Source organism: Microcaecilia unicolor, chromosome 10, assembly GCF_901765095.1.
Source record: "Microcaecilia unicolor chromosome 10, aMicUni1.1, whole genome shotgun sequence".
In the NCBI taxonomy this organism is placed as follows: Eukaryota; Metazoa; Chordata; class Amphibia; order Gymnophiona; family Siphonopidae; genus Microcaecilia; species Microcaecilia unicolor.
Genome location: NC_044040.1, coordinates 90,302,808 through 90,317,563, shown reverse-complemented (window position 1 = coordinate 90,317,563; position 14,756 = coordinate 90,302,808). Strand labels below are relative to the sequence as shown.

General features: G+C 44.2%; 1 protein-coding gene and 1 long non-coding RNA gene across 3 annotated transcripts in view; both read right to left on the bottom strand.

Annotated features, from left to right (window-relative positions):
- AGK (acylglycerol kinase) overlaps positions 1–14,756 on the bottom strand; it is a 731,903-nt gene that overhangs the window by 171,512 nt on the left and 545,635 nt on the right. The window lies entirely within an intron of this gene.
- Positions 3,623–13,749, bottom strand: LOC115478788. Its single transcript, XR_003943575.1, has 3 exons — positions 13,740–13,749; positions 6,719–6,722; positions 3,623–3,822 (listed from the first exon to the last, which is right to left on the bottom strand). It is a non-coding gene; the product is annotated as an uncharacterized LOC115478788 (long non-coding RNA).

The window sequence follows — 14,756 nt, the reverse complement described above, 5'->3', positions numbered from 1 at the left end:
GCTCGAGGAACTGTAGTCTATGTGGATGATATTCTGATCAAAAGCCCTACCTTTCAAGAACATTTGTCAGAGATTGAGCACGTTTTCAGACAGTTGACAAATGCTGGAGCCAAACTGACATTGGCCAAAGGTGCAAGAAATCTCTGAATTACCTAGGTATGAAATTTCTGCTGAGGGTCTGCGACCTCAGAGGAAGCGAGTTCAGGCCTTACAACAGCTGAAACAACCCACCAATCTCACAGAACTTCGTTCCTTTCTGGGAATATGCAATTACTCCCGACAGTTCATAAATGAGTATGCGGAGATCACCCAACCGTTGATCAAGTTATTGAAGAAGGATGTACCCTGGACTTGGGGTCCAGAGCAGGAATCTGCTATGCAGGAGCTGAAGGAGCAGCTCAGCCGCTTTCCATGCCTCGCGTACCCTGAGGGGGGTCGTGAGTTCTACGTTGACCTGGGATACTCCAATCACTCTATGAGTGCTGTCTTGTATCAGAAATATGATTCTGATAAGCGGGTTGTGGCCTATGCCAGTAAAGGCCTATCCGAAGTGGAAAAGAAGTATTCAGACTGTGAGAAATCCTTATTTACCACAGTGTGGGCTCTGCAACATTTCCGGAGTTACATCCAAGCTAATCGTGGAAACTTGTCATCAAATCGTTAGTTTCCTGGGTAGCGACCGAATCAAATCTGGTCGGGTGTCCAACAGCAGAATAGTCTCCTGAACACTGGCTCTTCAAGGATGGCCTCTAGAGGTAAGGTATGCTCAAAAACATCGCAATGCAGCAGCCCAAGGTATAGCTGACCTGCATGACTGTGCAGGATATGATTCCTTTGCAGGTAATCCTGAAACAGATATCCCACCACCAGAGGTAGAACCTCATCGACACCACCTGTATGATGAGAAGATTTGTACTACCATGCCCAAAGTCTATGTGGATGGTTGTGCCTACCGCCGTGACACAGACCATGAGTTGGTTGCAGGTGTGGGAGTAGTATAGAATCCAACCGGTCCTGAAGAGACTTTGAAGCACAGCTTGGGTTCACAGACAAATCAGTACGCGGAGATTGCTGCAGCTTTGGTGGCGGTACAGTCTGCCGTTCAGAGAGGAATTAGGGAACTAGTCATCTGTACAGACTCCGATTATGTGAGACAGAACTTTGTCTCACATCTACCCAACTGGAAGCAGAACAACATGCTAAACTCGAAAGGAAAACCAGTACATCATGGAAGTTTGATTCTGGCCTTAGATCGCCTGGTATGGGACTATGACATGACCATCTATTGGAAGAAGGTTAAGGGTCATGCCAAAGTTAATAGTCCTGACAAGATAGGGAATGACTTAGCAGACCAACTCGCCAAGGAAGGTGCACTCACAGGAGAATTATGGCGGTTCTCAGAACCTGAGACATTGGCAGTTCATGCTGTCACTCGACGGCAAACAAAACAGTCGAATGAGACTCCCGTGTTCCAGTGGTGTAGTGAAGTCCCATCATTTGATCTGGTAACGGCTCAGAAATCGGATCCAGTGGTTGGACGATTTTATGAGTACATCCAGAATCCGCAAGAACATCCATTGACAGAAGAGGAGTGTCAATCTGAAGAACTGAGGATACTCTATACATCCAGGGAGAAGTTCAAGATCCGACAGGACCTGCTGATTCGGACGAGTAAGCATGGCATTGAGCAATGGGTTGTGCCCCAGACATATCGTGGCATCATGTTGCAACATGCTCATGATGAACCATGTGCAGGTCATAGAGGAGAAGGCATCACCTATGAGACCTTGAAGCAAGTGGCTTATTGGCCCCATATGCGTCAAGATGTGAAGCTGTATACTCGAGGTTGTCTGACCTGTTGTCGTTTCCAGTCATCTTCACCATCCCATCGGGCACCCCTCAGGAAGAAGGGTATTGTTATGCCCTGGTCAGATATCCAGATTGATTGGGTTGGACCTGTGGTTCGATCCACCCGAGGCAACAAGTACATGCTTACTGTCACCTGCATGTTCACCAAGTGGGTGGAGTGCCTACCTGCACCCAATTGCACCACAGAGACTACGGCTACCTTACTCCTGAATCATGTGTTCAGCTGGTGGGGTTTGTCCATGCGAGTGGATTCAGACCAAGGATCCCAGTTTACCGCAGAAGTGATCCAACACATGTGGAAGATGCTAGGCATGAAGAGTAAACTACAAATTGCCTACCGACCTCAGTCCTCAGGACAAGTGGAAAGAGCTAATCGTACCATTGTCACCATTCTGAAGAAGTACGTGTCCTCCTCAGGTAAGGATTGGGACATGAAGTTACCATTGGTCCTCATGGCCATACGTGCCACACCCCATCGGTCTACAGGAGTGTCACCCTTTGAGATGATGACAGGTAGGGAAATGATGTTACCAATTCATTTGCTTTACAGGACTAATGATGTGAACTTGTCCAGTGCTACTTCCTCTCATGAGTATGTCACCCATTTGTGGCAGCATTTGCAAAGTGCCTTTGCCTTTGCCCAAAAGAACTTGGAAAGTAGTGCTAGAGGTAGGAAAGCCTACTATGATCAAGGGACTACCTCCAAAGAATACCAAATTGGCGACAAGGTATTCTATTTCAATTTTGCCAGAAACAAGGTAAAAGAAAAGAAGTTTCTGCCCAGTTGGCATGGTCCTTTCCCTATAGTGGAAAAAGCTTCACCTGTGGCTTACCAAATTCGCCTCAGAAAAAATTCTCAAGGTGAAGATAACCTTAAATGGGTCCACATCAATCAGTTGAGACCATGTCATCCTAGTCATTCGGTTCCAGATACATGCATTGTTGAAATGACTCAAACTAACCATGAAGCAGAATAGCTTCGTCTTCTTTTGTTTTTCAGCTACAAAGAAAAAAAAAACAAAACCTTGAAGATTCGGTGCAGTTGCCAACCAGATTGATCCTGTTTCCTTCCCTGATGTTGTTCTTCAAGATGTTCCTGACGCCCTGCTTCCTAATCCATTGGTGGTTTTCAACATTCCTTCCCCTTGTTCCTTATGATTTCCATTGTTTAGTCATGATTGTTGAAGTTTTCTTTGCCCAAGAATCATTCTTCTTGTTGGGGGGGAATTTGTTTGGTTTTATTTTATTTCAACCGATCCAGTGTTCCTGAAAGTGAAGTTTTGGATGTGTTTGTTTGTTTTTGGGACATTTCATTGACTTTCTTTTTGAACTGTGTCCAATGCTTATGTTTAAAGACTTTCTTCATCATCACCATTATGTGGACCATTTTGTTCCTGTTTGATGTCTTCTTGATGTGAGAAGTTGTCCATTTACACCTCATCATTCATCACGGTCCACCCTATTGACTATGGTTTGGACATTATGCCATTTTTACAGTCTAAAGACTCTCATATTATTGACTTTGTTAGACTTTGTGGAGGTCAACCATGAGTAATTCTCCACGATGCAACAGTATTAGTCTACTATCATATTAAGGACTAATTTGCTGATGCTTTTGCCATACATTTTATAGTATGATAATTGATGTTGATTATATTTTCATGCGTTAGGACATAACTGCTAACACCCTATGATTTGTTCCTGTATTAATGATCTGCTGTTTTAGCATGTGAATTTACGTGTGAACATAAAGCCATGATTCATGAAGTGCATTAATAGAGTGTTAGTATGGAGTTACTGACCTTTACAGTTCTTGTTTTATTTGGTCCTGACCATGAGTCTTGATGTCAACCCGTCTAGTTATATTGCTAGTTAGGCTGGAGAAGGCTTTTACTCCATTGTAGTAAATTCCATCTCCAAGGGGGGGAATCTGTAGGGGTATTTCCCTGTGATCTAGCCTAAGCTGGTCTTGGCCTATACAAGCCTATGACATCTTGGTATAATAAGATGGCTGCTGCAACATCTCTGTGTCAGCAAGATCCAGCTTCAGCTTGTGGAAAATCACTGACAGGCTTGCTGAAGCCAAGGCCATTCTGTGTTCCAATCATCCCCCTTCTGAGACGCTGGGAAGGGAGTCATAGTCATGGCACCAGAAGTTACCATCTTCAAGGTCACAAAACAAAGAACTCTTCTTATCCATGCACTGTACTGTATGACAGGAGAATTGGTCCAGGCTATCACACGCGAGAGAGGTCTGGAAGACCCGGGGAGAGTGGGAGAAGGAGGTTAGTCGGAGACCCTCAGAGGAGGAGTACCTGTGAAGGACCTGAGAAATCCAGCAAGGCTCGGAGTGAGCTAGAGACTGTATGATACCAACCTTGTGACCTGCATATCTGGTGCAAATACCTGTGGCAGAGATATTGGCTCTGATAACCAAAGGAGAGACGGGAACCTGCTTGTTTGCTGAGAAAGACCTGCACTACATAAGACACAGACAGCTGAGATAGCGTCTGGGGAGATTCTGCTCCGGTCTTATCTGAAGCCGTCATCAGGACAGCGTGGTAAGATCACAGTGATATATTTCCAAGTCTGGGGTTAGGCAGTGGTTTTATCTAAGTATGACTGGTTTATGTCAGCTCTTGGTCAGGGAAAGCTGCTAATGTGTATTTTGCATAAGATGTGATAAGTTTCATAAGGATCATTAGGATATCATTTGTACTGTTCTAATCATTACTGTACATAGTCTCAGGATAATCAGAGTGTAGTTAGACAATATATTTTGTTAGTGCATATCAGTAAGAGATATTTTTGCATATAAGCTATTGCAGAGTGTCTATTTTTCTACCTGTAATAAATAATATATAATTCTCATCTGTGACGTGGCTTTGTTTTTTTTTTTGGCAAAGAACAAAACACTGGCAGGGTGCCAGCACAAGGTTTCTTTATAATATTTCCCCTAGACTGAGCGGAAACCTTGTAATAAGTTTTATCAGGGAATAATTATTGCCCTAATTACTTATTTTAAGTCTAAATCAGGAGAAGGTATTCTCTGCAGCCTATCTGTGAGATAGAAAATGCTCTCTGAAGCTGCTGCTATAAGTTGTTAGTTTTCTCTCCCTGAAAGAGATCCAAGCCATACCCACGGAGTTCAAACTGTCAGTGGGGAGGGGGAGGGGAGGAAATGGCAGTGCTTGATGAAAAAGAGAGCTCAGTTTGATAGGAGATATACTATAGTAACCTCTCGTGTTTCAAAGTTAAAGAAAGTGCAGATCAGCCATCAGATATGTGGTTTAACAACTTTTTCTCCCCCCCCCCCCCCCCGGCCCCCTTTACCCACCATCCCCCCCCTACTCAAGTTGTTATGCTTCTATAGATACTTAATGATATTAGCATATATCATCCAGAAACTTCATTATAACAGAAGGTAACACCATGGAACATATTGAAACATGGGTAATATAGACAAAATGAAATCCTTATTAACAAAACCAGAACTTGTCTTTAAACTCTCTAACCCAAAACTCTTCTTCCCTATCTCCCAGAACCTCCCCCCTCCCCTCCCCGAGCATTGCTCAGATTCAAAATCCCTTCATTGGTTCCAAGGAAGTCTATTCAAAATATGACTTCTCGCCTTAGGCGAGATAGTGTTTATGTATGCCTCCCATATTGCTAGGAACCTCCGCTGCCTTCCCGGTGACAGACCCGCCCCTCTAGATTCCCATGTCAATAATTCATGAAGTCGATTCCTCCAGTGCCAAAAGGAGGGTGGGCAATCACTAGTCCAGTAAAGGAGGATGCATTTTTTCCCAATATGCAGGCCTTTCCAAGAAACAATTTCTCCCCCTTTGTGGATCCCATCCAGAGCCTAGGTACGCTAAATACAGTTCTTTCAAAGGTTAAATTTATTGTGCGCCCCAGCACTTTGGTCAAGTATTTGCCAATTGCCAACCAGAATACTGATATTGGCCTACATTGCCAGATCCCATGAAAGAAGTTTGCCTTCAACCTATGGCACTTCCTGCAATGCTGTACAGTCGATACTCCTGCCCTGAAAGCTTGTCTCTGAGAGAAATATGCTTGATGGATAGTGCGAAAGTGACACTCCTGTAATTCTGCACTGTGTACCATGGCCACCCCACTCTGAAGAGCTGATGATATCAGTTGTGTAGAAATATCTTTGCCCGATTCTATACTCCAACTATTTGCTACCTCTGTCAAATCCCGCTCCATTGAGAGCCTACCCAATTTGCCATAAAACCAGGATACTGAAATTTGCCCCGCAGCATCTCCTTCTAATAATTCTCTTAATTGTCTCCTGAACTGTGGGCGCAGACTATCCGGTGGGAGGGTACTCACATAATGAGACAACTGCCTGTACGCCAACCAGGCCGCCGTCCCCTGCCCACATTTCTCCAAAAAGTCAGTTTACGAGAGCAGAGATCCATCTTCCATTACCAGCTTTTCCAACGAATGGATTCCCTTATTCTCTAAAAGTCGGAAAATCCTATTTTCGTCTCCAGGCCTAAATGATACATTCCCCCTCAAAAGTAACCATACGCTTCTTCTGCTATCCTGCCCCCAACATGTGAGCATTGTCTTCCACACATGCCACATTGGCTTTAACAATACACTTCCTCTTACTCTTTCTGGCAAATCTCTCCTTGGAGAGTGTAACAGGGAAGCCAGATGCCAAGGCCTAAAGTGGTCTCGTTCAAGTTCCACATGTGTATAAACAACTGAATCCATCAACCAGTCTCTCAGATGCCTTAACAGGCATGCCTGATTATATTTCCGAATGTCCGGGAGCCCTAAACCACCCATCGTTTGTGCCCCTAATAAATATTTCCACCTCACTTTAGATTTTCCACCCCCCCCCCCCCCCCAACAGAATTTCATCACTAATTTCCTAAGGGCTTCTAAGTCTTTTTTGAACAACCACAGAGGAAGAGTCTGTAGAAGGTAGAGCCATCTAGGGAATACCTTCATTCTAAACAAATGTAATCGTCCCAATAAAGTTAATGGCAAGATAGCCCAAATCATCAGCTGCTCCTTTGTCTCCCGGAGGAACCATAGAACATTGATTTCATATATCTTTGTCGGATTCATTGCCAATTGTATCCCCAGATATTTAAATGATTCGTTTGCCCACTGTAATGGGAACCCTGCTCCCCACAATCTCCGCAGATCATTTGAACTAGCCAACGCCTCCGATTTTGAAAGATTCAATCAGAAACCAGAGAAATCCCCGTACTCCTCCAGGCTCTCCATCAGGTAATGCAGGGAGTCTCTAGGCTCAGTTATTAATACCAATAAGTCATCTTCAAAAGCAGCGGAAGCTCTTCATTTATAGTCAGGGTTCTACTTAGGGTAATAGGCAAGTACTGTTACCACTTAGTCTTAATCTCAATACATTCAGCATATCCAAAACAGTAATCACAAAACAAAATACATCATATTTAAATCCTACAGACACTTGTCTATTCAACATCCTTAATTTTGTAGCTTGTTTTAACATATTTAGATATTCATATATTAATGAGATGGAGTCAGTAGTCCAGCAGCAAGAGGGGTGCTACCCAGTCTTTTGCACTGAGTGTCAGATGTATGATTATCTCCTGCTTGGTGTGAAGTCATATGTGTGTGCCCAGTGCAAAGAACTCCTAGCTCTCAGAGAGAAGGTCCGTTCTCTCGAGGCTAGAGTTCAAGACTTGGTAGAGATGAGGGAAATAGAACAGTACATAGATGAGACCTACAGGAATGTGGTAGAGAGGTCCCACCTCCAGCCGGGTACTCCTGTACCTGGGACCTGCCCACCAGAGGATGTACTATCCTCTCTCACCGAGGATATGTCTCCGATTACAGCCCACAGGGGAAAAGTTAGGACTGCTATTGTAGTTGGCGACTCAATCATTAGGCATGTAGATAGCTGGGTAGCTGGTGGACGTGAGGATCGCTTGATGACTTGCCTGCCTGGTGCAAAGGTGGCGGACCTTACGCGGCACCTAGACAAGATCTTAGATAGTGCTGGGGAGGAGCCGGCCGTCTTGGTACACGTGGGTACCAATGACGTAGGAAAATGTGGGAGAGAGGGTCTAGAAGCTAAATTTAGGCTTTTAGGAAGGAAGCTCAAATCCAGATCCTCTAGGGTAGCATTTTCTGAAATGCTACCTGTTCCACGCGCAGGGCCCAAGCGACAGGCAGAGATCCGGAGTCTCAATGCGTGGATGAGACGATGGTGTGGGGAGGAGGGTTTTGGATTTATCAGGAACTGGTCAGCATTCTGGGGAAGGGAGAGCCTATTCCGATCTGATGGGCTTCACCTTAACCAGGGTGGGACCAGGCTGCTGGCGTCAACTTTTAAAAAGGAAATAGAGCAGCTTTTAAACTAGAAACGGGGGGGGGGGGGGGGGGGGGGGGGGGGAAGGCTGACAGTCACTCAAAAGCGTATGGTTCGGGAGAAGGTATCTTCTGAGGATATCACCCAAATAGGGAAAATAGGGTTACTTGTAAGGATAACAAAGAAATCATAGAGGATCAGATAGCCTTAAATAAAATTAATAATGACCAGACAGAAGACAACATATTAATAATGCCATGTATTAAACGTAATAAAATACGGAACACGCATACATTGAAATGTCTATACGCAAATGCCAGGAGCCTGAGGCATAAGATGGGAGAGCTGGAGTACATTGCACACAATGAAAAACTGGATATTATAGGCATCTCTGAGACCTGGTGGAAGGAAGATAACCAATGGCACACAGTCATACAGGGCTACAAATTATATCGTAGCGATAGGGTGGATAGGATTGGAGGCAGGGCCGTGACAACACGGTAAGCGAGGTAAGCATGGCAGGAGGGCGCCGTCCTCTGGGGGGTGCCCCGCCGCACCATGCTTACCTCACCCTCCCGCTCCCATGTCCCAACTGCCCGCCCTCTTCTCCCCCCCAACAAGATCCCTTTTAAATTTACCTCCGTCCAGCAGCGAAGGCACAGCGTCAGAGAAGGAGGCGGCGCTCCCGACGTCTCTACTAGTCTTCCCTTCGCTCAGTGTTCCGCCTTCTTCTGACATCAAGGAAATGACGTCAGAAGAAGGCGGGACATTGAGCAAAGGGAAGACTAGTAGAGACGTCGGGAGCGCCGCCTCCTTCATTGACGCTGCGCCTTTGCTGCCGGACGGAGGTAAATTTAAAAGGGATCTTGGGGGGGGGGGGGAGAAGAGGGCGGGCAGTTGGGACATGGGAGCGGGAGGGCAGGGGAGAGAGTTGCGTGGATGGGAGGGCAGCGATCATTTTCACGGGGGGGAGAGGGGGCGTGCGTGCACCAACTGTTCGTCTGCGGGGGGCGCTGGGGGCACCAACTGATCTTCTGCAGGGGGCGCCACAGACCCTTGGCACGGCCCTGATTGGAGGAGGGGTAGCACTGTATGTAAATGAGAAACTTGACTCAGATAGGCTGCAAATATTGCAGGAGACAAAACATCTATTGGAATCCTTGTGGATTGAAATTCCACGTGAAAAGGGGAAAAGGACGGTGATAGGAATGTACTACCATCCACCTGGCCAAGACGAGCAGACGGACGCAGCAATGACAAGAGAAATTAGGGAAGCGAATAAAAAGGAAAATGTAATATTAATGGGTGACTTCAATTATCCAGATATAGACCGGGTGAATGAAACATCGGTACACGCAAGGGAGGTGAAATTTCTTGATGAAATCAAGGTCGGCTTCATGGAACAGCTAGTTCAGGAGCCGACAAGAGAAGGAAAAATACTAGACTTAATCATTAGTGGAGCTCATGATCTGGTGCAGGGGGTAACAGTGTGAGGGCCGCTTGATAACAGTGATCATAATATGATCGGTTTTGATATTGGCTGCGAAGTAAGTGAACTCAGGAAATCAAATACACTAGCGTTTAACTTTAGAAAAGGAGATTCCGATAAAATGAGAAGAATGGTGAAAAAAAAAGACTGAAGGGAGCGGCTGAAAGGGTAAAAAAACTTGAATCAGGCGTGGATGCTGTTCAAAAACACCATCCTAGAAGTACAGGACAAATATATTCCACGTATTAGAAGAAGAGGAAAAAAGACCAAACGTCAGCCGGCGTGGCTAAACAGTAAGGTAAAGGAAGCTATTAGAGCCAAAAAACAATCCTTCAGAAAATGGAGAAGGGAACAGACTGAAGACAATAAGATAAAACATAAGGAATGTCAAACCGAATGCAAAAAGGAGATAAGGAGGGCTAAGAAGGACTTTGAAAAAAAGTTAGCGTTAGAAGCACAAACCAATAGCAAAAAGTTTTTTAGGTATATTAAAAGCAGGAAGCCGGCTAAAGAATCGGTAGGGCCGCTGGACGACTGTGGTGTTAAAGGGGCGATCAGGGAAGACAAAGCCGTAGCGGAGAAATTGAATGAATTCTTTGCTTCGCTCTTCACCAAGGAGGATTTGGAAGGGATACCGGTGCCGGAAAAGGTATTTGAAGCGGACAAGTCAGAAAGACTAAATGATTTCACTGTAAACTTGGAGGATGTAATGGGGCAGTTCTGCAAACTGAAAAGTAGTAAATCACCGGGACCGGATGGTATTCATCCCAGAGTATTAATAGAGCTGAAAAATGAACTTGTGGAGCTACTGTTAGTAATAAGCAATTTATCCCTAAAAACAGGTGTGGTACCGGAAGATTGGAGGGTGGCCAATGTAACGCCGATTTTTAAAAAGGGTTCCAGAGGCGATCCGGGAAATTATAGACTGCCGAGTCTGACGTCGGTGCCGGGAAAAATGGTGGAGGCTATTATTAAGAATAAAATTACAGCGCACATACAAAAGCATGGGCTACTGAGACAAAGTCAGCACGGTTTTAGTGAAGGGAAGCCTTGCCTCACAAATCTACTGCATTTTTTCGAGAGGGTGAACAAACATGTGCACAAAGGGGAGCCGGTGGATATTGTATATCTAGATTTTCAGAAGGCGTTTGACAAAGTGCCGCATGAAAGACTCCAAAGGAAACTGGAGAGCCATGGGATCGGAGGCAGTGTATTATTATGGATTAAGAGCTGGTTTAAGGATAGGAAGCAGAGAGTAGGGTTAAATGGCCATTATTCTCGATGGAGAAGGGTGGTTAGTGGGGTCCCTCAGGGGTCTGTGCTGGGACCGCTGCTTTTTAACATATTTATAAATGACCTTGAGATGGGAGTAACTAGTGAGGTAATTAAATTTGCAGATGACACAAATCACCGGGACCGGATGGTATTCATCCCAGAGTATTAATAGAGCTGAAAAATGAACTTGTGGAGCTACTGTTAGTAATAAGCAATTTATCCCTAAAAACAGGTGTGGTACCGGAAGATTGGAGGGTGGCCAATGTAACGCCGATTTTTAAAAAGGGTTCCAGAGGCGATCCGGGAAATTATAGACTGCCGAGTCTGACGTCGGTGCCGGGAAAAATGGTGGAGGCTATTATTAAGAATAAAATTACAGCGCACATACAAAAGCATGGGCTACTGAGACAAAGTCAGCACGGTTTTAGTGAAGGGAAGCCTTGCCTCACAAATCTACTGCATTTTTTCGAGAGGGTGAACAAACATGTGCACAAAGGGGAGCCGGTGGATATTGTATATCTAGATTTTCAGAAGGCGTTTGACAAAGTGCCGCATGAAAGACTCCAAAGGAAACTGGAGAGCCATGGGATCGGAGGCAGTGTATTATTATGGATTAAGAGCTGGTTTAAGGATAGGAAGCAGAGAGTAGGGTTAAATGGCCATTATTCTCGATGGAGAAGGGTGGTTAGTGGGGTCCCTCAGGGGTCTGTGCTGGGACCGCTGCTTTTTAACATATTTATAAATGACCTTGAGATGGGAGTAACTAGTGAGGTAATTAAATTTGCAGATGACACAAAATTATCCAGGGTCGTCTCGTCGCGGGAGGAGTGTGAAAAATTACAAGAAGACCTCGTAAGACTGGGGGATTGGGCATCCAAACGGCAGACGAAGTTCAACGTTGACAAGTGCAAACTGTTGCATGTGGGAAGGAGGAACCCGAATTACAGCTATGTTATGCAAGGTTCCGTGTTAGGAGTTACGGACCAAGAAAGGGATCTGGGAGTCATCGTGGATAGGACGTTGAAATCTTCAGCTCAATGTGCTGCGGCGGCTAAGAAGGCGAACAGAATGTTGAGTATTATTAGAAAAGGGATGGAAACCAAGCATGAGGATGTTATAATGCCGTTATATCGCTCCATGGTGCGACCGCACCTGGAGTATTGTGTTCAGTTCTGGTCAAAAAAGATATAAAGGAATTGGAGAAGGTGCAGAGAAGGGCAACAAAAATGATAAAAGGGATGGGACGACTACACTATGAGGAGAGGTTAAGACGGCTAGGACTCTTTAGCCTGGAGAGAAGGCGGCTGAGAGGTGATATGATAGAGGTTTACAAAATAATGAGCAAGATAGAGTGGACAGATATGAAGCGTTTGCTTACGCTTTCTAACAATAATAGAATCAAGGGACACAAGATGAAATTAGAATGTGGTAGGTTTAAAAAAAAATCGGAGAAAGATTTTCTTTACTCAGCGCGTAGTTAGACTCTGGAACTGATTGCCGGAGAAGGTAGTGACGGCAGCTGGCCTTGCTGAGTTTAAAGGGGGTCTGGACAGATTTCTGAAGGAAAAGTCCTTGATCGTTATTCAATTTTGGGTTTTTTGTCAGGTTCTTGGGGCCTGGATTGGCCGCTGTCGGAGACAGAGTGCTGGGCTTGATGGACCTTTGGTCTTTTCCCAGCGTGGCAGTGCTTATGTGCTAAGGTTGTCTGCACACTTCCGTTCACACCCATCTAATCACATTGTGAAGATTATAAGAAGGCACTGGAATATAGTACAAAGTCTAGAATCATTTTATGATAAAGAACTAATGATTGCTTATAAACATGAAAGCAATCTTAAGGATATGTTTGTGCCATCTGCACTGTCTGATACTGTATGGAAAAGGAGAAGGAAAAAACCTCCACGAATGGAACAAACCACAGAGTCAATAAAAAGTGGAATCAGTGGATAAAAATGGAACCAGATGGGATCCAAGATGGCCGCTGCACTGGATGTGTGAACGAGAGTTCTGGTGATTTCCTATCTTGAGTTCGCCCCAAGGAGTGCTTCCCGTGAGAAATGGGGAAGAGGAAAGGCAAAACAATGGCTCCTACCTCCTCGAGCGCTGTTTCTGGTCCCGCCTTGGTGCAATCCATGCTGGAAACATTTGTAATCCGTCCACCGGGACCGATAGAAACTGCCTCTAGAATCTCCGAAGTGGCAGCTACGGAGCACAGCACCGAGGGCGCTATTCTTAGCCCTCTTGCAGGACTGACCCCGCCACAACCTGGAAGTAGAGGCGGACGGGAGGTAGCGCTGCTGGAACAGGCGTCCGGTGAGGTCGACCTAACATCGGCGGTAGGAGGTCCAGTCCAGGCCTCTACTCCAGGTACAAATACAGCGTCAGGGGAATATTTTCCCCTAGCCTTAACCCATGAAACGTTGTTTTCTGGATTAGGAGGAGGTGGTATCGAGAAACCTGCAGTAATCACTATGGATGTGATATGGGAGGCCATACAGGGGCTGAATATATCCCTTCAACGTATGTTTAATGCTACTCAGACTGAAATAAGACAATTGAAGGAAAAATCTGAGCAGCACACCACTAGACTGGATATGTATCAAGAAAAATTCTCAAATGTTGATTCTAGGTTACAGTCTATTCAAACAACAGTGGTGGCTACCATAAAAGAGAACAAAATCCAAGCTAGGAAATTGGAGTATATAGAAAACCAGAATAGAAAAAATAATCTTCAAATACTTAATTTTCCTACTTCTGCATTTATAACACCAACTGAACTACTGAAAAAATACTTTTTGGAAGTTCTGGATATTCCTGTTGAAAGCCACCCTATGGTGACTAAAACGCAGTATATTAAAAAATCTCCAGTTACTACTATTGAACCAGAAACTCCTCAAGATAATCTGACTGATTTTCTAGAGCGGTCTGAAATTTCAGACCGAGCTACATTGCTTGTGACATTTGCTTTGGACTTGGATAAAAGTTTTATCTTGAGGTCTTATTTCAGAAAAATGAGTATTAATTTTATGGGCGAGAAAGTTTGTATTTTTCCGGATTTTGCTAAAGAAACTCAGTCCAGGAGAAGGGAGATATTGGCACTTAAGCCAAGAGTCCTTTCACTGGGTGGAACTTTTGTGCTTAGATATCCATGTAGATGTTTGATATCCTTAAATGAGGTTAATTATCTTTTTTTTTGTCCTGTGAAATTAAGAGATTTCATTATTGCTAAGGAAGGTATACGTGATACTCCTGCGATGACCTCCCCAATTTAGGTGTACTGTCTAGGCTGCAGAGTCTTGACGTTCTTCCAGTTTATTTTTTTTATATAATTATTTCTTGTCTTAAAAATTAGACTTCCTTATCTTGGGCCCATTTGTTGTGGACAAATAATTAGGATTGTTTTTCTTATATAAATATGTGTAATTATATTTCAAATCTATACATTTTGATGTGTTATCATTGTCTTGTAATATATTGTAAACTTATAAATTAAAAATTAAAAAAAAAATGGAACCAGATGATCCTTTATTAACCTCAGCAACTGTGAATAATGCTAAACCCGACACAGCTGTGTTTCAGCATACAGATATGCCTGCATCAGGGGTAAATTCTCTACAAGCTTTATTTTAAGAGGAATTTTACTCGCCAAGCTTCATTTGACGTTGTTTCTGACTGTATTATTGAATACAGAACCAGAGGTTGAGACTCTTCTTTTCAACTTCCACAACGTTTATGTAAAAGTATGCTCATTTTGAATCAGGTCCATTTTTATCAAAGTCATTTTTC